Source organism: Pleurodeles waltl, chromosome 5 (assembly GCF_031143425.1).
Source record: "Pleurodeles waltl isolate 20211129_DDA chromosome 5, aPleWal1.hap1.20221129, whole genome shotgun sequence".
In the NCBI taxonomy this organism is placed as follows: Eukaryota; Metazoa; Chordata; class Amphibia; order Caudata; family Salamandridae; genus Pleurodeles; species Pleurodeles waltl.
The window spans coordinates 590,257,941-590,282,660 of NC_090444.1; the positions used below are offsets into that span (position 1 = coordinate 590,257,941).

The 24,720-nt window shown below is 42.0% G+C and overlaps 1 protein-coding gene across 8 annotated transcripts in view; it reads left to right on the top strand.

Moving 5' to 3' along the window:
- The window catches only part of CHRM3 (cholinergic receptor muscarinic 3), a 3,010,830-nt gene that overhangs the window by 1,634,055 nt on the left and 1,352,055 nt on the right, over window positions 1–24,720 (top strand). The gene's annotated exons all lie outside the window — the stretch shown is intronic.

Here is a 24,720-nt window from a genome sequence, read left to right on the forward strand (position 1 = left end):
AAACATTAAGTCCACATATGTAATAGATCCCTGGGATCGCTGGATCCTGTCCATTTAACATGAACGTCCATTTACCCTGAAACAAAAACATGTGCTCACATTCACTCATTCCCACAAAAACATTGTCATAATATGATTTCGGCCTAGATATGCAAAGCTTCCCTACATGTAGTGCATCTAAAGCTAGCTTCCCTTGTTCCCTAATTGCACCATAACCTTCACTACTAGCAAAAAACGGCTACTGCAATTCTTTTTCTAATTTGCTCTTTAATGCCCTCCTTCTATCTTCCGTGTGATCTAAAAAGCTTTTGTCTACAGGTGTAAGCAAGCATGTTAAATTATTGCGGTGTGCATAAGATGTACTAATCATCAATGTCGACTCAAAGAATCCTTTAACTAACTTTATACTATAGTATCTAGCTACCCCACTCAAATCCTCTATTATAGGCACATAAGAAAACACAAGGTCATAATTCGAATAGAAATATTGAATCTCTTCCTGGTTATAGAATCTTGTTAGTAACAGACTACAACTGATCCCATATGTTAATGGCAAACTATGATAGGTAACTCCCTCTTGTACCAAAACAGGAATCTGTGTGCACACAAAGCAATCCTTCGCATCCATTGTGTCAACATACTCACTCAGCAAGTGACAGAAAACGTTTGTGGAAAGTTCCCCTTTTGTGTTAGTTCCCTCATGCAAATATCTCGCTCAAACCTTTCCCAAGCTGTTAGTGCAGTGGTAGTCTCAGGAATTGTAGCATTGTTAGTCCCACTCTTATCCATTAGTGTCATACCCACAACCACAACAATAATGAATATCACACACACATCACCTAAATCAACACCCAAATATTTACAATGCCTACTCCCTCTATTATCCTGCCTAGTGTCAGCCATGATCTGTAAAGAATCAGAAAGTGAAGAATGGTTAATTCAAGCAACATCAGAGAGTAGTTAGATTAAATTTTTTCTCTCTTTTTTTTTTCTCGCAGCAAAGTCAAAACAAGCGAAAATCTTCCTTCAGCAATTATTTACAGCTTTCAGTTTCACTCCCAGGATCCTTGTCAATTCAGGTTAGCAGCTTGTCAAAAACGTTTTTCAAAGGTCAATTCAGGTTTTCAAAGTCTCATCCAGTAAATTCTCTGTCTCTTTTCTAAATTTTCAACTTTAATTCGATCTTTATACCACTTCAGTCTTCTTCAGTCAGTCTCAGGTGCCAAAGTACTGACCTGGAATCTCTCGATCAAAGCAAAACGCCAAGAACTCTTGTTGCCATTCAGCTATTGTTGCATACGCCCATTCAGGACCTGCGTACCATCTGTTTGCTACTCTTTTTCTTTTTAACTTGCGATCATCTTGCAACTCTCCTTCACTTAGATCCTCTCTCCTTGTTGTATCAACTTTTTCCTCTATTGTATCTTCGACAACCACTTCTCCCCTTTTCACTTGCAACTCTGGCCACTTGTCTCCTTTCAGTATCTCTTTGGTCTTTGATATTTCCTGTGGCAATCGTTCACCCTCTCTTGGCTCTATGGTGTTTTCTCTTGATGGACCTGTAATCTGCTTAGGAGGAGTTTCGACACTCTGACTCTCTTCCACCTCAACTCCTTCGCCTTCTGGGTCTGTCAAATGCTCCAGCTCATTCCCATAATTGTCTGCTTCTGGGAGAACCTCCCTTTGATTTAGTCTCTCCTGCTGCCTCAGTTGAGATAGGCTCACCGTCACCCCTCTGGATCTCTTCTCCCTCGTCTCTTACTGGAGTGACCAAGCTGTCCTCAACGGGCTCCCCTTCTGTCAGTCTCCGGCCCTGACACTTCCTTTTCTGTTGTTGGTACTTTCAACAACTCAACTTCATCATCAGTTGGACATGTCACCTTTTTCGTGTGACTGGCATGGATCCAGTTCAGAATTCCCAAACACTTCACAGCAGTAGTGGTTGTTAGTATCACTTGATAGGGTCCCTTCCAACGTATCTCCAAACACGTCTTCCTTACATGTTTCTTGATGAAAACCCAATCACCAGCTTTCAGTTTGTGTCCTGGATCATTAATCGGTGGCAGGGTGGTCGCTTCCACCTGGTGAGAAAAAGAGCGGACCACATCAGCCAGACCCTTGCAGTAGTCCAACACCATATGATCTGTGATATTCACAAGAGCATTCGCAGGCACTGCGGGCAGTCTCATAGCTCGACCCATGAGAATCTCATGAGAGGACAGTCCTGTTTTCTTGTTAGGTGTATTTCTCATTGACATTAACACCAAAGGTAATGAATCGGGAAATTTCAAATTCGAGGCTGCACACATTTTTGCCATTCTCAACTTCAGGGTACCATTCATCTGTTCCACTAGTCCTGATGCTTCAGGGCGGTAACTACAATGCAACTTCTGCTCAATGTTCAATGCTGCACACAGTAATTTAGCCACCTCATTGTTGAAGTGACTTTCCCTATCTGATTCTAAAGAGATCAGAATACCGAAGCATGGTATCAATTCCCTAAGCAGCAGCTTCGCTACTGTGAGGCTGTCATTCCTGTGTGTAGGGTAAGCTTCAATCCAATGACTAAAAATACACACAATCACCAACACATACCTCAACCCTCCACACACAGGCATCTCATCGAAATCCAATTGCATTCTGCTAAATGGACCTCCAGCTCTCCCAATGTGGCTCAAATTCACCACTGTCCCTTTTCCCGCATTCATCTGTTGGCAGATGACACACCTATGGCAAATCACTTCTGCAGCTTGTCTGAACTTCGGGTTAAATAAGTCAATTTTGAACAACCTGATCATTGCATCCCTCCCAATATGTGCTTGACCATGGTAAAACCTTGCAAATTGTGACAAAAGACTGTTCGGCAACACCATTTTCCCTTCATCTGAAACCCACAAGTCATCTGATCTTTGTACGCATTGCATCCTAACCCAAGAACGCTTCTCATCCTTGCTAGCACTACCCTGCAACAATCTCAATTCTTCTAGTGTGTCAATCACCCTTAATGCGTAACCTGTGCATGTCTCATTTTTTTTTTCAGGAAGCAGCTCCCACTGATCCTTAAACGATATACAATTCAATGCGCAAAACCTTGCGACTTGATCCGCATATCCGTTTCCCATTGAAACAAAGTCTTGTGGCTTCAGGTGTGCACTGCATTTCACCACGGCAATTTCATGAGGTAACTGAATTGCGTGCAACAACTCCTTAATTCTGTCACCATTTTTCACTGGCGAACCAGAAGAGGTTTAAAAACCCCTCTGCGGCCATAATTGTCCAAAATCATGGGCAATTCCGAATCCGTATCGACTATCAGTATAGATAGTCACTCTCATCTGGGCAGAGGCATGGCAAGCTCTAGTAAGAACAACCAGTTCAGCCACTTGAGCAGAATACACTCCTTGAAAGCCAGGACGCTTCCAGGATGCCAGAAATCGTGCATACAGCCTATTCGGCTCTCAGCACTCCTACTGAGTCTCTCAAAGATGAGCCATCGACAAAGATAATTTGATCATTTTCTTCCAATTGGGTATCTTTAATATCAGGCCTCGGTTTGGTGCACGTTTCTGTTACCTCAAGACAATCATGTTCCACATCTTCCACATTTTCAACCTCTGTATTTTCACTTGGAAGCAAAGTTGCCGGGTTCAACACTGTACATCTTTTCAACGTTACATTTGTTGACCCCAATATAATCATTTCATATTTAGTCAATCTTGCATTCGTCATGTGCTGCGTTTTAGTACGGGTTAACAGGATTTCAACTGAGTGAGGGATCATGACTGTTATAGGATGTCCCATCACTATGCCTTCACACTGTGTGAGGCTTTGTCCAACTGCTGCTACTGCACACAGACAACCCGGTAAGGCTGCTGCAACTGGGTCCAAAGTAGCTGAAAAATATGCTACTGGTCGGTTTACAACTCCATGGACCTGTGTCAAAACAGACAAAGAACATGCATCGCGTTCATGACAAAACAGTACAAAAGGCTTTGTGTAATCAGGTATACCTAAAGCTGGAGCCCTGCACCTGCTCTCTCTTAACTCAGTAAACGTTTTCATTTCCTTCTCTCCCAACACTATGACATCTGGCCCCTCTTTGACAGTCAGTCTCACCAATGGCTTGGAGATGACTGAGAAATTCGGGATCCACTAACAAAAGTAACCCACCATTCCTAGAAACATCCTAACATCTCTCCGTGTTGTTGGGGGATTCATCTGTAATAGTGCAGTTACTCTTTACCTGGATAACTTCCTCAACCCTTTCTCAATTTGATGACCCAAGTACTTTACTTCTTTCTGGCAATATTGCAAGTTCTTTGGGGACACCTTGTGCCCGTTCTTTCCCAAATGATTCAATAAGGCAATCAAATCATACTTGCACTCATCCCTTGTCTTGAATGCGATCAACAAATCTCAATGTACTTCACTAGAGTCGATTGGAAAGACAGCTCCAATGACTCCAAATCCTTCTTCAATATCTGATTGAATATGGAAGGTGATTCCGAAAACCCTTGAGGAATTCGACATCAACTGTAAACCTTGTCCAGGAATTTAAAACTGAAGAGAAATTGGCTGTCCTCATGAAGAGGCACAGAAAAGAACGCTTGGGACAGATCAATAACTGTGAACCATTCTGCATCGCATGGAATCTGAAACATAATCACAGCTGGATTTGGCACCACTGGGCAGCATTTCACCACTATGTCATTGACCTTTCTCAAATCCTGGACAATCCGAACCTTCCCACAAGGCTTTCCCAGTCCCATTATTGGTGAATTACAAGGACTGCTCATCACTTCTTTCAAGACTCCCTGTTGAACAAAGTCTGCAATTAATTGCGCAACCTTTATAAGGACATCTTGTGCCATATGATACTGCAGTATCTGGGGGAACACAGCATTTGGCTTCACACTGACTTTAACTAGCTCTACTCCTTTTATCAGTCCTACTTATTTCCCTGTCAAGTCCCACCCCTTCTCTTGGATTGTTCCCTGCAAGTCTGCCGGGAGATCAGCCACTGTGAACATCGGGAAGAAACTTATCAGAGGATATTCCTTGTCTGTGGTCTCAGTTTCAGGCTCTGAAACCTGTTCCTCCCCTTCATCATCGCTGTTTGTCTGGACCTCAAACCCCTCATTGGAACATGTGATTGAACACATCGTCTTGCACAGTAAGTCTCTCCCCAGTAAGAACACAGGACTCGAATCGCAAACCACAAACCTGTGCAATCCTTGGAAAGTGCCAAGCTCAACCTGAACCGGATCTGTGATCGGGTAAGTCAGGAGTTGGTTTGCTACTCCCACTACCTTCACTGTCCTTCCCGAAAGGGGCAGTTTCTGAACCTCTGCGCTTCTGACTGTAGACCGTGTAGCTCCTGTGTCAACCAAGAATGAAATCTTGTGACCCATTACCTTCCTCTGAACATAGGGCCCTTTCTGGTCTACTTCTAAGGATGCTGCAAGCCTACACTCTTCGCTATCTGAACTCTCATCCGACCATTCATCATTTATTCCATTCTCACTACGCAATGGGTATTGTTGTACTGTGTGATTCTGACTCATTCTTTGACCTGTGACTTGTTTAGGAAGCATCACCTGTTGCTGTTCCATTGGCTCTAAAGGCACTTGCATTTTCTGTCTAGGTACCATAGAAACCTGCTGTTGCATTTGCTGTAGCTGCATCGGCTGCATATGCGGCATCTGCACCTGCTGCATGGATTGAAAACCCTACATTTGATTCTCATTACTCTGAAAATTCAGATTTGGACCTCTCAGTCTCGGTCCTTTCACATTTTGGAATGAACTGACATCATTGCTTTGTTGAACAATACCCTCCTGCACCATCATCGGGCACTCCCGCTTCCAATGTCCAACGACTCCGCAAGCATGACAAGGTAACATCTTCTTCATTCCCTGTACATCTTTTTGAACCACTACAGTGTTCAAATCTGGACTTTGCTTCACAAAACCTCCTCGACCTCTACCTCTTACTTACGCCTGAAACATCCTGTTTCCTTGTGGCTGTTGCACCATCTGCTGTAGACAGCCTCCCTGCATCCCTGACTGTGCTGCCTTAATTTGCATCACCATCGCTTTCTCCTTCAACTTTGTCTGCTTTCACTCAATCTCGTCACTACAGTACTTTGCATACTGCAAAACTCGTCAATCGGCTTTGCTTGCCAACAAATCAAGTGACTCTTAATCATCTGGCTAATCTCAGGTCTCAACCCTTCAACGAACCTAAACACAAGGTGATTCATGTCCTTCGCCTCTGTACCACTGTAGTGCTTGAATGCCTTCAACAACCTCTCATAATTGGCATGTATCGACTCCTTGGCTTCCTGAGCCGTTCGATCAATCCTTTGCCAATTAATATTCTTCGGCGAAACCCTCGATTTCAGAAACTCAATCACCTTATAGTAATACTTCATCACCTCAGGAGACGGTGCTCCTGTAATTCTATCCCTTGCCGGTTCCTCGATCGGCCAATCCACGCTCCTCTTGCACTCAAGCCACAAATCAGCTGGAACTATGATCTCAAAGAGAGTATTCAGATCTTCCCAAAGGTATTTAGCAAGTTTCACAAACCTGTCCGTCTGCTGATACCACTCTATTGGCTTCTCCCCCAGCCTGGGGAAATCATTTGTAAATGATAGAATATCACCCTTAGTCCACGGCACATGGACGAGAACCTCTCCGGCAGTCTCTCTCATTGGTAACATTTTTACTGTACCGGTATCCCGTAATGCTTTCACTGGCTGCTCTATGCAGTCACTCTTCCTCTTGTCTCTTTTCTTCGCCCATCTGCCTTCCCACTTTTCTAAGGCTCCCCAAACTTGTGCAATCTGCAGTATCTCCTTGAGGCCTCTTCAGATGTTTGGTATTTTCTAAATCTACGCTGTACTTATCTGCCAAATTTGCCAACCTCTGGTGCACCCTGCTCACTTCTCTAGTTATCTTTGGACACAAGTATCTCAATTCTTCTTCCGTGTATGACTCTAACCTGTTCACACCCATGCTCCCTTCAACAAGTTCATTTGCCTCCATGCCCAATCTCACAAAATTCAGGTGTTCTTCTCCTTCCGCTCTCCGTGCAGCTACAGGAGCAGTCTGTGGAGTATTAAGCTTGTCTAGCCAGTCGGTCAGTTGTTGTGCTGTTAAACCTTGTAATGAGATATTCCCAGCCTGTGCTAAGGGTGTCTGTGGTATATTCACACTCGAGATCTGCGGTGTCAACAGTCTTGAACCTGTCTGTCTCACGGCCTCTGGAGGAGCCCCAATCGGACTGAACTTTAACAGGAATCTAGATACTTCAAATGTCGGATCCACTGGAGTCGCTCCTTGGGAGCTTCCTACGAACCCTCCTCTCGTCATCTCTTGAGTCATTATCCCTTGATCGCATACACTAGGCTTCACCTGCGCATACTATGGTACTGGTGGACCAACTGTAATAGGCAAAGATATGGCGGCTGGCGTCTGCCCGTTCCCCAAAACCTGTGGAGGATTAACTCCCATATTCTGGTTCTACACTGGTGCCATGGTTGATTGCGGCCCGTGACCGAAGTATAATTCGGAATCATATGCTGCTGCACCTGGGGCAGTAAAGATGGAGTTGGATCAGTCTGAATCAACTTTGGTCTTCCATATACTTGCTCTGTCGGCATCATCAGATTTGTGGTAGTCTCTAAAATTGGGACATCGGGGTAAATTCTCTGAACCTGTGGTGGTTGCATCTGGGATTGCATACCGTGGACAGTAGACACGCTAAAACTACTCTGCTCCGGGATCGGCGTCAAGAAAGGACTAACCTGTATCGTATTCGTTGTCCCCTTCTCTTGGGTCGAACCTGCAGGACATGTACTGGTACTCGGTCTATTGTCATCTATCACATATGGCGGTGGTCGATCATTCAGTAGCTGATTAAGGAACTCATCATCGTCTGAGTCATCTACCTCTGACCAGGGCTTCCTAGCCTCTTTGTCTTTGGAAGGACTTTTGTCAGTCTTACAAGTGGCTTTCCCGCTTTTGTCTTCACCTTCTTGAGCTACTGCCGGAAACAGCCTGACTCCATCCATTGTTTCTCTCCTCCAAACTCTCTGTGCACTATCCCACCTAGCCTCTGCTAGTGTCTTTTCTGGTTTCCTCATTCTCCTCTCAAATTTCTGTTGCTGTTGTCGTATTGCCATCAGTTCCCAAATTGCTAACGCCTCAAACTGTGCTGGCCTCGGAGGTGGCTTTAACTCATTTAGCACCCTCCGCAAATTTTCCAAAATCCTCAAATTGAACGTCCTGAGCTCCGGAAATGCTATGCACCATTCTTTCTCTGTAGCTTTGCACCATTGCTTTACCCAAAGACATGGCACGACACCCTTTTCCTCCATTACAGCATAAGCCGGTGTCTCCTCTGGCAGTGTAACCTCCCCTACACTCACAGTAATATATACGTCTCCCCTCAAAGCACTTTTTAAAGCCTTGAAAATTTTCAATTTTTCGTCTTTTATTTTGTTCACAATCAAATCAGGAAGTGACTTTAATTCCCAGAACTCTATTCGCCTACCTTCTCAACCAATTGTCTCTCACAGATGGCTCCCAATCTGTGCGCGACCCTTCTCACTAACCAACCTATCTCAGCGCGGCTCCAATGACGTCACACTCACACACACTGCGGCTGACAAAGTCTTGCGGCTTGTCTTCCCACTCTCGATTCACACAAAACTAATGCAATATTGCGAGTACCAATCAAAAACAAACTCAAAATTTGCCGGTTTACTACAGTAAAGGGTAACACAATCGCTTCAGAACTTTACAGAGATTTTGCTTAGCCTCGGCCGCTACTCTGTCCTTCTCAGATCCCGCACTCGCAAGCAATATTTGACCCGCACATTTTACTCTCGACTTTGTCAATGGATTATTGTTCAAGTGCACTTTAGAACTCACCAAATCTCCATCGAAGTTTTCATTCACTCACTTTGACTCAAACTCGACTCGTCGATTTCACCATCGACCTATTAAACCGTGCAAATGATAACATAAACCAAGTGTCTCATACATTTATCAATATACTTCGGAGTCTTAGACCACGCAGGGTCCGTACATCATCAACAACCACGTGGACAATTTTTTTAGCACAAAAGCGCCACACTCACATGAAGTTCGCCGACTTCCCTACTCTCATACTGCAGAGTACGCACACTCCTACTAAAACATCATCATCTGGCCTAAATCCTCACAAACTTCACAATTCACCTGCGGTATGCATAAGCTGTGCAAGCGCAAAATCTACTTAATTCACACTATCTCTAGAATGCCGAGAACATACTCAAACTTCCTTCAGCAAGCTCTAAGATTCCGGGAAAGTCATTCGGGACTTAGGGACACATCATCTCTCCAATTTGCATCATTGAAAGAAAAAAAAAACACAAAACCCAATTTAGTCTATACACCTTGCTTCCTGCCAAACCACTCTCATCAATATCTACCAGAAACCAACACCTTTTCTAGCAAACTGTAACTTTTGGGCCATTCACACTATCAAACCGTAGTCCCTTGTACTGGGGCCCCAAAGGGCCAAACCATTACCTCTGCTACCAAAAACTGTTAGCACGTCAGAGCCTTGATAAGTAAACTTGCAAGGAGACGCGTTTAGGTCGACGAACCTTTGGACCAAGTTCGGGGACTTCCCAGTACGAGATGTCTTTTTGGCATCACAAATCACTGGATCAATAAATCAATCAATAATTTCAATAGCTAATCAACAACCAGTCAATAACATTTAGTAAAAATCTATAAGTTGAGCACACCGTGACCTTTCAGTCATGAATAACCACACCAATTTAGCTAAGTGTTAGAATATTATTTTTCCCTATTGGTTACAATCTAATGTCATCTCTGTTAATCTCATTAGAAACTCTCCTAATTTACAATTAGAACGCAATTAACCAATGCATAGAGAATATTCATTCAGTATTAGGCACATCATTAATATGAAGCAATACAACAAAGTCTCAGTAATATGCGATTCAACAAAGCAAGAACACAGTCATTTATCTATTTGCATAAGATATTATGAACACCTTAACTAACCTCAAATTAGCATTAGCATGTTGGGCTTCATGCAAAACATTTTAGAAACACAAATTTTGAAAACATCTAAACTGTGGCCTCTATCAAAATAGCAGTTGGTACCCATAAAGAAAAGGCAAACAGACAATTACAATTTTGCATCAGATAGTTACCAATCTAACAGATCAGCAAACAGCGTCAGTCTTCGTCCTCAGGACATCAGTCGATTCGCCATCAGCAGAGATAGGACGGGGCAAAGTCTTGATGTAGCATAGCTAAGGAATAGGACCTTCCCTCATATGGAGGAGAAGTAAGTATCAGGCAAGAATGGGTAGAGGATGGTTTAAAGTAATAGGACAAAGCAGGAAAACTGCAAAAGTCTCTGTTAGTGAGTAAAGTGAAGTCTCCCCTGTTTCTTCGTAGGTCTCTCCATTAAATCAAAACTGTCTAATGAGCCCATAACTCCTCATTGGATAATAATTGGTGCATCGTTATCTCTATCCAATAATTGTTAAACATCTTGCCAGAATTTTCCACATACCACAGTTCTCATGTCGCGGACTGGTCCATGTTATTGACGTCTTCAACGGTTGGAATGTCAGGTAGGAAAAGTTACACTTTGCGCTCCAGTCAGTATCTCCATTGTTTTCTCCTACTACAATTAACCTTGCACCTGTTACGAACTACAATGTTGCATTCAGCAAGAACGTCGCCTTGAGCAAGTCCGTTCTCTTGAGAAAGAATTTACTACGGCTACACACACACATAACGTCTGGAAAAGTACAGATTCGTGTCCTTCAGAAAAAACAGCATATAACACGTTTAGAAAATGCAGTTTAATACGAGACCAGGCAGCTAAGCTCCGACCCTCGCTAAGCTAAGGCCCTTTAATTAATAAGCAAACTCTTAACACAGGGCTCTAATTATGATACGCTAATACAAATTCAAAACATTATTGCAAAATAATTCAGAATTAACAAGGTTTTCATTAGTCTTTGTATACATTGCTAGACACTCCCCGTGGGCACATTTCAAATGTGTGCATTATTTTCTATGTTAACACGTTTTCTATGCAGCTTCATCACACAATATATAGGAAGTTTTTCATGTTAATATTGCTTTAAAGGACACACTCCAATACCACTACTGGTACATGCAAAAACATAAAAGTACATGTCTTACCTTTTACATACATAGCACCCTGGCCATAGGGCTATCTAGGGCCTAACTGAGGGGTGACTTAGGTATAGTAAAAAGAGAGTTAGGCCTTGACAAGTAGTTTGAATTGTCAAGTCAATGTGGCAGTAATTTGCACACGTAGGCACTGCAGTGGCAGGCCTGAGACAAGTTTGGAAGGCCTCTTCAGTGGCGCAATCAGCTCTGCATGCCCACTAGTAGCATTTATTTACAGGCCCTGGGTATACGCTATACCATTTTACAAGGGACTGACAGGTAAATTAAATGTACCAAACAGGTAAAAGTCAAACATGCCAAGTTTCAGGGGAGAGAGCACATGCCCTTTAAAAATGCTGAGCAGTGCTAAAGTGCCCAGAGTCCTAATGCCAACAACAAAAGGGGGTGAGAAAAATAGGAGGAGAAAGGTAGACAGTTGGGGATAACCTTGAAGGAAGGGCTATTTCCAACAAGTGGCAATAAAATGAAGGATATTGTCTATATATTATGATTTTTTCAGTGTGAAGTAAAACACTCTTAGGGCCCAATAATTGTTTCTGTATCACTTATCCATGATTACGAGCTGTCAGTTAAATTCTAATCCCTTTGCAATAATCTGCAATAATCATCTCAGTCCACTGTTGAACATAGACTGATTTCGACAGGTTAATTGTGATAAAATATATTGGGAAATAAGGCATATTGTGGAGTTTGGGGGCACATTACAAGAAACTGGCGCATCAGCAGTGATGCACCACTTTTCTTGCGTCACCCCTGCCCCACCTAACGAGACCATGAATGCATTGTTTTTATCTTACGGTGCACCATGGCACATGTTAGGCCAATAGCGTCAAAATATTTGACTCTATTGTGGCGCTTTGCAAGGAGGCCCATATTTTAATATGGATGGGTCATTTTAACTCCTGCTCTGAGCAGGCATTAAAAATTATGCCAAAAATGACGCAGTGAAATCTTGTAGATTTTTGCAGGCCTCTTAATGCTCGAAACCCCCCCCCCTTGTATACAATATGCCTGGTGCAGGTATAATGTGGCACAAGAAGTGGAGTAATACAAGCATTGCACCACTTTGTAAATCCTGCACGGCAAAAATGCCTTCCGAACACCATATTGGCATTAAAACAAATGACGCTAATGTGGCGCAAGGAGGCGCTATGGGCTTGTAAATCTGCCCCTTGGTATGTTAAGTACTGATTCTAACTGTTATGCCTCTTTCCAAGTGAAAGACCTCAAATAGAAGCTACTTATTCCACTTGGAAACTACACTACAATTAGCAGTAAATACTTCATTCATTTCTGACCTACTCAGTATTGGGGTCCAAAGCCAGATGTATTAAGATATTTTGCATTTGCAAATGGTGCAAATCGCAAGATTCCACCATTTGTGAATGCAAAATCGCCTTTCACAATTAGCGATTCCTTAAAATTGGGACTCCGAGTAGTGAATCGCAAATTGCAATTCCCTGAATAGGAAATCGCAAATAGGGAATTCCTATTTGCGAATTCCTATGCACATGTATCATGCATTTCATAAATGCGAACTGGGCTTTTAGGAAATGCAATTACCATCAAATCCAATTTGGTGGTAACCATGTGCAATTTTAAAAATGCATTAAAAATGCATTTTAAAAGTGCCATGAAGCGCACACATGCCCCTAGGGGATGTGCGCTTTACATGTGCACAATTCTTTTTGGGGGGAGGTACATCAAAGAGGGCCTAGGCTCCCAGCACCCTTGGATTTGCATTATCCAATTTGTGAACTCCTTAAAGAAATTCGCAAATTAGGAAATGCAAAACCATTCGCACCTATGGGTTCAGGGATGAATGGAATCCCATTCCCTAATTGTGATTCCCTAATTCTGATTGCAAATTTTAAGAAATCACTATTAGGGATTCACTATTTTCTTACATACTATTTTGCATTTCTCAAAAAGGGATTTCTTAAAATTCACTATTTAGGAAATGCAAATTGACACTTTGATACATCTGGCCCTAAGTGTTTCAACTATTTAAATGATCAGTTTAGATAATCAGTTATTTCACATTGTGCACTTACTAGCTATTGTTCAGTGCACTAACAAATGTTTTACCCAAAATGGAGAACACATTTTTAAATGCAAATATTTGAAACATTTCTGTTGAAGACAGAGGTGATCATGCTATATTTACTGGGCAGCATGCCAAGTCAGTAGAGGCCCTGTCCAACACATACTTTAGTGAAGGAAGGACTGCCATATTTAGACATACCCATCTCCCTGCAATGGATATCTATATCTTCTGTGCTCCCCTTGGTGTGGCTTATGCAATAAAGTCATCGATAAATGCCCAGCAGTTTAAGTCAGCTAAAACGTAATGTAATGGCCTAGATGTATGGTGAAATTTCTCCCTACACGTTAGGACAACTTTTCTACTGTACCGTTCTACCATGCTTGAGAATCTGTGCAGGGAATATCCTTGGAAGTCCAGTAACGAAGGCCCTCTGGGTCAATGGATTTTGACAGTAGAGACTGCTGAGGCCCAGTTGTCAGAAATCTAGTGACTCTAACGACTCTAGATGAGGCTGGGAACTGCACGTTCATACCTCTGAGTGAAAGCGTGCAGTCTCAATACAAAATCTTCATATCTTTCATTTTTACCAGACGTTTTTTCATTCAACAACTTTCATCAGGTTTTACCTGCTGTAATCTATCATGGGAAAAGACTAAGGCAGTGATAATTATGACGCAACTGAGAATGCTGATCCTTGTGAAAACTCCTGTTTGTGGATCTTTTGTGAATCTTTTGGAACTTTCTTCCAACCTCCGAACAAAGGCTGCAATGTTTCCCTTTTATTTATAGGCACTACTGCATTACGGCTTGTTTCTATTTTTCATGTGTGGGCATCCCTGCTGCCACGCCACAAGACTCTCGTATTTATACTTTTTTTGCGCCGCATTTGCGTCGTTTTTTGACGCAAAAACGGCGCAAACTTGCAAAATACCATTGTATTTTGTAGGTTTGCCCCGTTTTGCGTCAAAAAGCGGTGCAAATGCGGCGCTAAAAAAAGTATAAATACGGGAGTTTCTTCAAAAGCTGTAAAATCGGAGCTTTATGTGCTGATTCCAGACATGCATCATATTGCCACCTTCTTTCCCTGAGTGTCAACTCACCTTTGCCAAAAGCCTTTCGCTATGAATTGTACATATCCAAACCTGCTTCTCTCACACTGAGTGACATCTTATGGGGGTGCTGGCTCCTATATCTTTTTGGATCTTTGATTATGTTTTCTGCTATTTTTCCTTCCTGCCTTCATTCTTCAGGATTCAATTGGGATTAACCTTTATGAACTGGGGTACATATTAACAATCTTTTGATGCAGGGCAGCGCCAAGCCTCCTTGCTGCACTGCCCTGCATCAAAAGAAAGGAGCAAGAATGAGCTGTATCAACAAGATATGACAAATTCCAGTCCTTTTCCCCTGTGCTGGTGCACAATGGCCTGCCATGTGGAAAAGCAGGCACCCTTGCACCATGGTGCAATGCTGTCTGTGTTGCAGGGATGATTGTTTTTGTGCACGAAGGAACAATTTCCTGCACAAAAACAATCACCAGAGGAGTTTTCCTTTTTTGCAGAAAAAGGAAAAAACAAGGAGAAATAAAGGTATTTCTCCTTGCTGCACCTCTCTTACACCTCCCCTGGGGAGGCGTAGGTTTTTGACGCATTCCCAGGTTTACAAATCCTTGTAAGTCTTGGAACGTGTCACATCCATGGGTGTTGCATGGGAACACCCACCGCAACACACAGGGAATGACTCTTTGACGCAGAGTGAGGCTACGCAGCGACTTGTACTGTGTTGCCTTACTCCATATTTACTCAGAGTGGCTTTGCATGGCCTTGGTCCTCACATCCACCCTAGCACAAAATGAGACATAAACATTGCAGCGAGGAACCTTGGATCGTGGCCCCCTTAACATCAACTTTCAATAACTGTTTTGGCCAATTTAGTGTGCATCATCAATAGAAATGGTTTAGTTGTCTTCACCTTTGAAATAATGTGCCTTTCCCTCATGAGCTACCCTCAGTCTTGGTAGATGTCACTGGGATGCTTCAGTCTTGAGAGTAATCAAGTACTTTTTGATTTGTTGCACAGCTGATGCTGGTTGACCTGCTGTAATGCAGAAAAAGGAGACTTCTCTCATCACTCAAAAAACAGTTGTTTGTCACCTGACAGGACAAGGCACCACCTATCTCTCAAAATGTTTGCATATTACCACCATTACTGTGCCTCTTACCTCAAAGTTCTTACTTAACTTTTGGTAATTAGGTGTCTGCAAGACCTCAATATTGTCACTAGAGACGACCCATGTTAGGAATGGTGTGCTTAGGTGGCTGTGGTTTGTACCCTATTCAAGTAGGGATCCCCACTCTAGTCAGGGTAAGGGAGTCACAAAGCTAAGATAATCTGTTTACCAACTTGGTAGGCTGGCACAAGCAGTCAGGCTTATCTCAGAGGCAATGTGTAAAGTATTTGTACACACACACAAACACACACGCACACACACACAGTAGCACAATGAAAACATCACAAACGTATTCTACACCACTTTAGAAAAATAGGCAATATTCATCTGAGCAAAACAACAAAAATCTAACATAACAGAGTAAAGATGCAAATTTTCAAAGATTACATATTAGTATAGCGCTTCGAAACACAACAGATCCAACTGGGACTATCACAGCATCTTGACGGAGTCATTCCCAGCAGTCCAACACCACTCACGAGGGAGTGTGGACCGGCCACAGAGCTGCACTGACCCCGGGTATAGTACCTTGGAAAACGATGTGGAAACAAAGACGTTGCATGGAGTTAGGGAGGTGAGGCTTCGCTAGAGCTGGTACACCATCAGTTGCTTACTACTATTGAGGAGGTGAGTAATCTGTTCCTTACTACTAGGCAAAGGAGGTGATGCAGTGTTGGAGTGAGGCGTTGGATCCTTGCAACTTGGCGAGGTCGATGAATCCAGCAGGTCAAGATGCAAGGAGTCATGTATGTGATGTCTTGATCATGCCACGGAGCCACAGGTGCTGCAGCGGAGTCAGGTGTCCCAGACATCAAGGACCTGGCACTCAGGCCTTATGCTGTGGTGGGACTTCCGAGGTGTTGCTGCGGCACCGTGAATGAGATGCAGGTCACTGTCATTGCACTTAGCAGGGACCATGACTCCGGTGTAGGCAGAGGTGCGGAGTCGAAGACCGGTGCTGGTTCTAAAGACAGTCTGGAGTCAGTGTGCTTAGTTTCTTATTGGTTGCATCAGAGCTCACTTCTAAGGGCCCGGGAACTAGTTTTGGCACCACTTGGCAAGTCAGGACTCTCTGCAGGAGAGCCCAGGCACTGGCAAGGGAAGTCTTTGATGGCCCTGAGATTTTTCAACAGGAGGCAATCTCAGTTCAAGCCCTTGGAGAACCTTGGAAAACAGGATGTCGAAAGCCAAGGCCAGTAATTTTACTCCCAGGACAGAAGCAGCAAGCAGCAGGCCAGCACAACAAAGCAACTGGCAGAGTGGCAGTCTGTCCTATAGCATCCAACTTTTCTTCCTGGCAGAATGTCCTCAGTCCAGAACTTATACCCATTTCTGTCTTTGAAGTAGACAAACAGTTGGAAACTGCTTTGTGTAAGGAGAGACACAGCCCTATGCAGGTGCAAGTGTCAGCTCCTCCCACCACTTTATCCTAGGAAGACCCATCAGGATATGCAGGACACACCTCAGCTAACTTTGTATGACTGTCTAGAGTGGATACACAAACAGCCCAACTGTCATTCTGACACAGATATGTAGTCCTCGGACAGGCAGAGGCACAGAATGGTTAAGAAGAAATTGCCCACATTCTAAGAGTAGTATTTTCAATCTTAGAATTTAAAAAACAACTTCACCAAAGGATGTAGTTTTAAATTGTGAGTTCAGAGACCCCTAACCTCATATCTCTATCTGCTTCCCATTGGAAATTCCACTTACAAGATATTTTAAGGCAATCCCCATGTTACCCTATAGGAGAGATAGTCCTTGCAATAGTGAACATCAAATTTAGAAGTATTTCACTATCAGGACATGTAAAACACACCAGTACATGTCCTACTTTTTAAAGACACTCCACCCTGCCCATGGGTCTGCCCTGGGCATAATTTAGGGGTTACTCACTTGTAGTAAACGAAAAGGTTTTGACCTAGCAAGTGGGAGCAGTTGAAAGAAGTAGAAAGAGCATATAAAGAACTGCACACACAGACACTGCCGTGGCAGGTCTGAGAAATGTTTAGAGGGCTTCTCATTTGGGTGGCACAATCAGTTCTGCAGGCCCAATAGTACCATTTGAATTACAGGCCCTGGGATCACATAGTGCACTCTACTAGGGACTTACTAGTAAATCAGATATATGCCAATCATGGATAAACCAATCACCAATACTTTTTAGATGGAGAGCATATGCACTGGTTAGCAATATTAAAGGGCCCAGAATCCTAACAAAAACAGGTCAGTAAAAATAGGAGGAAGAAGTCTAAAGGTTTGGGCAAAAAGGGCCAGGTCCAACAACCCATACTTCAACATCTCCTTTTCCATAAACTCATCATTGTATTTAACAAGGCTGTCCACTCCATCAGTCGCAGAACCCCAAGAAGGCATATATTTGCGGCTTGTGCAACATCATCCAGCTGAAGTGTCCAACTCTCAAGTTGAATTATGATGCCACTGCACAGTCCTTGAAACTCTTAATATCCCTTAGCTTCAGATTAGAAAAGATTTGGTGGTAGTTTTCCGGTCCTTCAACAACCCTAGGATTTGTATTTCGTTCTTTGATAGCCTTTGATCAGATGTCGTGCCCACCTCCCCCCATGGAGTCATTTTATTTTGCTATATGTTTTGTCCACCGTTTGAAAAAATCTTCTTGTCTCACTTTTTTGCCCCTTTATCATCTTTGGGTGACATGGCATAGTCTCCTATATCCAGGCCAGTCACATTATGCATGCTTTGTCTGAGGCTGTTTGCCCTAACTATTAGCTTGGCCCTTCTGGCTTCTCCTCCTGGATTTTCTTTCCTTTCCAAAGACTCAGCTACACCCATGAGTGTACCATTGGTTACCTTAGATTGCCACCCACTACTCCCAACAGGTAACTCCAATCCCTTCGGGGAATGCTCTGGTTGCAGTGCAACGACCCCACCTCTATCTCTGGCATTGTGGCCCACGCCTCTCACACACTAGTGGGCTTTTAGAAGGAGGCGCAATCTTGGCTTTGTGTGTGTGTCAGGGTTAGGAAGTGGCCATACACTGTGAGACGAGTAATCAAAGGGTCATTCCCCGGAATGGAAATGACAGCACCTTAGGCTATGACCTGGACTTCCACCTGTGCCCAATGACCAATGGAGAAATAGTTATCACCATACTCAGGACAGGAATGATGCAAAACTATAAGAAGATCTCTTTACTTTGCCCAGGGTACCTGTGTGCAGCAAATAGTTTTTCTAGTCTCAAGTTTTCCTTTTCCCTTCCCCGTGAGTGGACTGGAGGAAGATGGAGAGCCTACGCCTCATCAGTGCCTTGCTGGCAGAGCTTAACTGCAGGAGAAACGTTTCTAGTGTTGTGCCTGGCATTTTCTTTACTTGTTTTTTCACTTAAAAAGCATGTCAAACTTTGTGCAGTTTGCACATGATTTGCAGTCTCGTTCCAGTCACAAACTCCTGTTGGTACCCAAAAAATGAAGTAGCTGTTCTACTCTAGCAGACTTTTAGTTTAGGGGTGCAAATTGGGTGTGAAAAGCTTTTGAAATAGTTATCGAATACCCACAAGATTTCATCTGCGTAGGTGTTGTCTAATATTTCTAGTAGTCACTCTCTGCCACAAATATGTTCTTGCCCATCCCCTAAAGTTGAAACTGTGGGATATCTGCAGTTGTTGCAAAATGTCTTTGGTAATTAAGTTTTATCTGCAGGCGTATATGTCTGCAAATCCAGATTCTAGCAATTAGGATCCAAAAATCAAAGCCCCAAATAGGCTTATTTTTGCATGGCTATGATCACAATGGTTGTGCAAAATATATTGTGAATCAGGCTCTGAGAGTCTCGGGGTAGGGCTGAAGTTTGCATTATTTAGATGGAGTCTACGTTTTCATCCACCATTTTTATTGCCTGAGTCATAATCTCGGCCCTCTGATATTCCTCTGTAAAAAAATTGTTGCGCAGAGATTTCCATTTTTGATTTATGTGTTTTGGATTATTAGAGAAGTGATTTAGCTTGAGTAGACATTGCTGATCTGGGCCTAATCTTTCTGGACAGCATTTTTTAAAATGGGGGATGTGTTGCAGTCATGATGTAATATTTCAGGAACCATGAGACTTGTATACTTCATTTTGGTGTCAAAACATAGGTTTTGGGGTCAAGTATCTTGTAGAGACAGAAAATAAATCCTCAGAGTAGCCCTTCCGCCATTTTCTAAAATGGTGGATACGAAAGAGGAAGAAGAGACATCTATAGAAATGAAACAAATAATGTTTTTAATACTTTTATGTATACACCAAAGGGTGTTTATGATCTGAATATGCAAAAATATTTATCACTCCTGTTTTAGACACATTTTCCTAGCTCACCCTATTTATTTATTTGTTTCGGCAATCGCTTGTGGTACATTTGCAGAATGCTAAACATTTGATAAGAGCATATCAACAGGGACATCTTTTTGTAGCACAGGTTTTGTAAGTTTATGTAGGGATAAGTTCTGTGGGGAGAGGTTTTAGAAATTTTGTAGGTTTTAGCACCTCATCAATATCTTCTCAACCAAATTCACATGGATCTTAGTCGACATATACATAATCCAAAACATTTATACAACTTCTGATCGAGTAGAATGCTCTTTTAATGTGTCCACTCACAGAACATGACATTTATGGAAGGTCATTTAGCATGATTGATCTCTTGATCTCACAGTATCGAAGATCGTCAAATGTGTGATGGTCAGAACTCGTTTTCCACACAAAGCTTTTGTCATGTGGAAAACGCCCATCATTAGATAAAGATCATCAGTTTCTACTCAATTGCTCATACACAATATGCAAAACACCGTCATCACAGAAAATTGGCAAGATAGTCTGGCCTTTAGGCTGAGCATGCACATGTTGGAATTTTTTTAGAGCTGTGTATACTGTTGTATACTTTGTTACTAGAGATGGTATTACTAGTAAAAACCCAACCTTCTTCAGTGTGGCAGTATTCTGGGAGATCAGGGCATGAATTCCAGCCCACGGAGAAACTGGCTTTTCTTCATCCTTCAGTCCACATCGAATAAGTAATATGATAAATTCAGTTAAATCAGCTTGCGGACCACGCATCAGGTAGAAGAAGATCCATGTCCTTAGCCTATTTAAGCTTTCTGGTAGACTGGGACCTGTTGATGGCTTGTAGTGATTTTGCACATGTTGGTCAGGCAGTTGGATTATAAACTTGCAGCTTCGTTAGTTTATGCCTACAGCTGACGCAACTTATTTTCTATCAGCTACTTTATTGGTACAGTCTTGAGAAGACACCATGGCAGTGTCATGTGTGTTGGATGTTCCCAACAAAAAAGAGCGGTCTTAAAAAATTATCAAGAGCAGCAATTATCAATCCTTTACCAGTAAAGTGACTGGGAAGTGGTGTGCTGTTGGATTCACAGGGTTTTACAGCATGACCTACTAACAAGTTCCTGCGCTGTACTATGACAATATAACATGTTGATACACCAATCCTGTTAATTGAAGTGATTAGCTCTCTCAATTTGCACTTGTCATAGATTGCATGGGCAGTCATCATGTGTAGCAGAGTCTTCTTTTTGCTTTGATGTAATTCATAAAACATGATTTCGGGAAAAAAGTACATCTACACAGCAGAAGCCTGTTGGTTTATGGGATTGTCTTCCACTGCTTTGCTTATATCATCAAAGCCATCCACAATGTTGTCAGCTTCTGCTCCAAACTCAAGAACATTAGTTTGTGACAGTTTTGCTTGGGTGATAAAAACAGTGATGTAAAAGATGTTAAGACAATGTCAGGCATTCTTGTTGTCTCCCATGATTTGCGGAGCTCTGGGGCATCACACTATTTGTCATTAAGTCCAAAATCTAAATTTTTCCGGATATTTCTATGGTTCCTGCTGATTTTACAGCATTCTGTGATCTTATTTTAGCAGCAAGAACTTCAGCTGAGAACACCATATGTGGCTCATTCATTTTGTGAGACTGACAAAAATGAAATCTGTCATTGTACATGCTCAGCAGAAAAATCTTAATTTCATTATTATGGATCAATATAGTTTCATCAATGTTGACCATTATGTCTCTGATCTCACTGAGTGTGATCCCGTAGCCAGCACTGAAGAGTGGCTTTAAAACTTCATTTTATTTTCAAAGAGTGCAAACTTAACTGGATGCTGGCGGTTTTGTTGCTGCTCTGAGCTCATTGTACATTCACATTTTCAAACATATGCATGCATGAGATTCCGGTGGGCTTATAAATCCACTGCAAATACATTCACCTCACTGTTAAGATCAGCTGCTTGGCTGAAAACGTCATCTTGGAAGGAAATAGCTGCAGATAAAAACATGCTTGTCCTTTGAGACTCACATACTCTGTACTTTGTTCTTTTTTCAATCCCTTTGACTCTTGTTCTGGCTAAACCATGGATAATGCATTGAAGATCCTCTACTTTCTGATCAGTTGTTGGAGAAGGACATGGGGTAGTCATCGATCTTCTAAGGAAATAGGCATTGGGATTGGTTGTCATCACTTTCTCAGAAGACTCTGATTTTTGTTGTGACTCACTGGTTTCTGCTATTTTTGTACTATTTTTTTCCAGGCTTTTTTCTATTGTATACAACTTGTAGCACTTGTTGTTACAATGGTAAAATATTTGATCCTCTTCATCCATCAGTTTCAATCTTTTGTGAACTTTGTCTTGCCATATTTCTGCAGCGCCGCAAACTCTCTTCTGTCCAGCCACATTCGATTTTTCAGATTAATTCGGCATATGACACATTTTTCTTTGTTGAAGGAGCCCCCAGATTTTGTAGTTAGCAACAGTCTGTTAGGAGGTAAAGATCCTCAGCTACTACAAGTTTTGCTCATGTTTGCAAATTTGAATCAACCGAAAACCTAAAACAAAAACAATATTATAATCAATTAACAATATGATGGCTAAAACACACCAATGCATTATTTTGGAAAATGGCCGACGAGTTGCTCTGAGTAGTTATTTTTTTGTCTCTATAAGACTACTTGACCCCCAAAGCCTATGTTTTGACATTCAAATGTAGTATATAGGTCTCATGGTTCCTGAAATAGTACATCATCACTGCAACATATTCGCCATTTTTAAAAATGTTGTCCAAAAAGAAAAACGGCCTAGATTAGCAATTTTTACACAAGCAAAATTCCTTCAAAATGATTCAAAAACACTTCAAATAAGAAAATCTGTGGACAACAATTTTTTACAGCGGTATATCAAGGGGCCAGGACTATCATAGGAAATGAAGTAAATCATGCATTTACCATCATGTAAGCACATTACCAAATAGGCATAACAGATGTTCACAAAGAGTTAAACTAATGCAATGACACCCAGGACTTTGCTTCGTTAAAGAAGTCTTAGCAGTTGTGGGCTGAACCCACAATAACCCCTAATTTAGGCCTCCATCATACTGTTTATTAACTAACAAAACAATTTAGACTTTTGTCATTGTGAATTAATAAGGACAGTTAGTTTATATTCATGTTTTCGTATTGAAGACAATTCATAATTAACAGCTTTGTAGATTTGTTGATGAGTTTTGGTGGCTACTTTAGTCATAACCTCTTGATTAACTGGATTGACATTAGACATGAATTATTGTTTGGCTTACGCCTTAATGAGCAGAAGCATAGCTTCAGGGGGTGTTTGGGGTGTTACACCACTATAATAAATGTATTTTCTGATAAATAGTTGGGTACAGTTACTTTCAGTCGGGTATGGGGAGGTGTCTGTTGTATTTCACCATGAATTTGTACATATACACAGACAGAAAAGCACACGCATTCCCTCCCTCTCTGTTTTGAAATTCCTTAAAAAGGAGCACAAAATACAAAATATTTCCTTTTCTCTCACTCAGTGCTACTACTAATCCACGTTCATCTCCCTTTCCCCTGTCTGTTAGGCTCTCTCTGGTAACATGCTCATTGTATAATGTATTTTAACATTGTAGGCCAGCATTTATTGTAGGAATATTTGAAGCACACATCCTTCCAATCTTACTGACCAAGCTACACCCATATTAATGAGGATATTATCTGCCAGCTCTTACACAAAAAAATAGTCCAGTGAAGAGGAAATTTTATGTAACATAACAAATTGCCTTACAGTCGTCGATGTGAGCTTCTGTGACTCCATGTTCAAATTAATTTGCAAGACCGTATCTCTGATATTGCACCAGAAAACCGCTGATGCTGAGTGTCAAATTAGCGCAGGAAGATAAGCGCCAGGAGCCGTGATTCCGTGCAATTCATGATTGGATGCTTTCTGTCTACATCCTATTCAGTTCTATGATGCAGGCCCTGGGACACCTTAGTATTAAAGAGGACAGTCTTTGAAGCAATGGTTAAAAATAGATCATCGACTTGTTATCTTTTAAAAGACAGCAGAGCAGTCTAATTAACTTCTGCTGAACACTGCTCCCTCCATTACGATCCATGCTAGTGGCGCCATATCTATAAAGGAGGCACACCTCTGATAAAATAAAGTATGCAAGGATAAGTAGAATTAGCGATTCCTAATATTTGTACACATCGATTCCTTGCATCTGATTTATTTTATTCAAAAGTGTAGTCAAAATTGTGAAGAAATTGTCTCGTTGGGTAATACATGTTAAAGAGAATCGGATTGACATTTTTGTGACAAATGTGGCACAATATTCACTTGTTTTAAATAATATTTTTAGATAGTGCTAACTACAGTTCTGCTGTTTCTTAGACGATGATTATGATTGGCGTTAAAAGATAAAGTATACACCTCATCCACAAAATAACTGCATGAGGGTGAGGGTTTTCCCAGGTGTTGTAAATCATTCCTTGGGAAATGAGGCATGAAGAATAGGCATTGAACACTCTAGCTCCTACTTATTTTGCCCTTTTTCTGTAAGAGAGAGAGAGACTATTCAGACTCCTACTGAAGCAAGCACTCAGAATTGCTGCCAGCCACATCATAAGAATGTTGCTAGCAGCCATTACAGGACTAGGGGACTTAGGGGGTTATTACAACTTTGGAGGACGTGTTAATCCGTCCCAAAAGTGACGGTAAAGTGACGGATATACCACCAGCCATATTACGAGTTCCATAGGATATAATGGACTCGTAATACGGCTGGTGGTATATCTGTCACTTTACCGTCACTTTTGGGACGGATTAACACCTCCTCCAAAGTTGTAATAACCCCCTT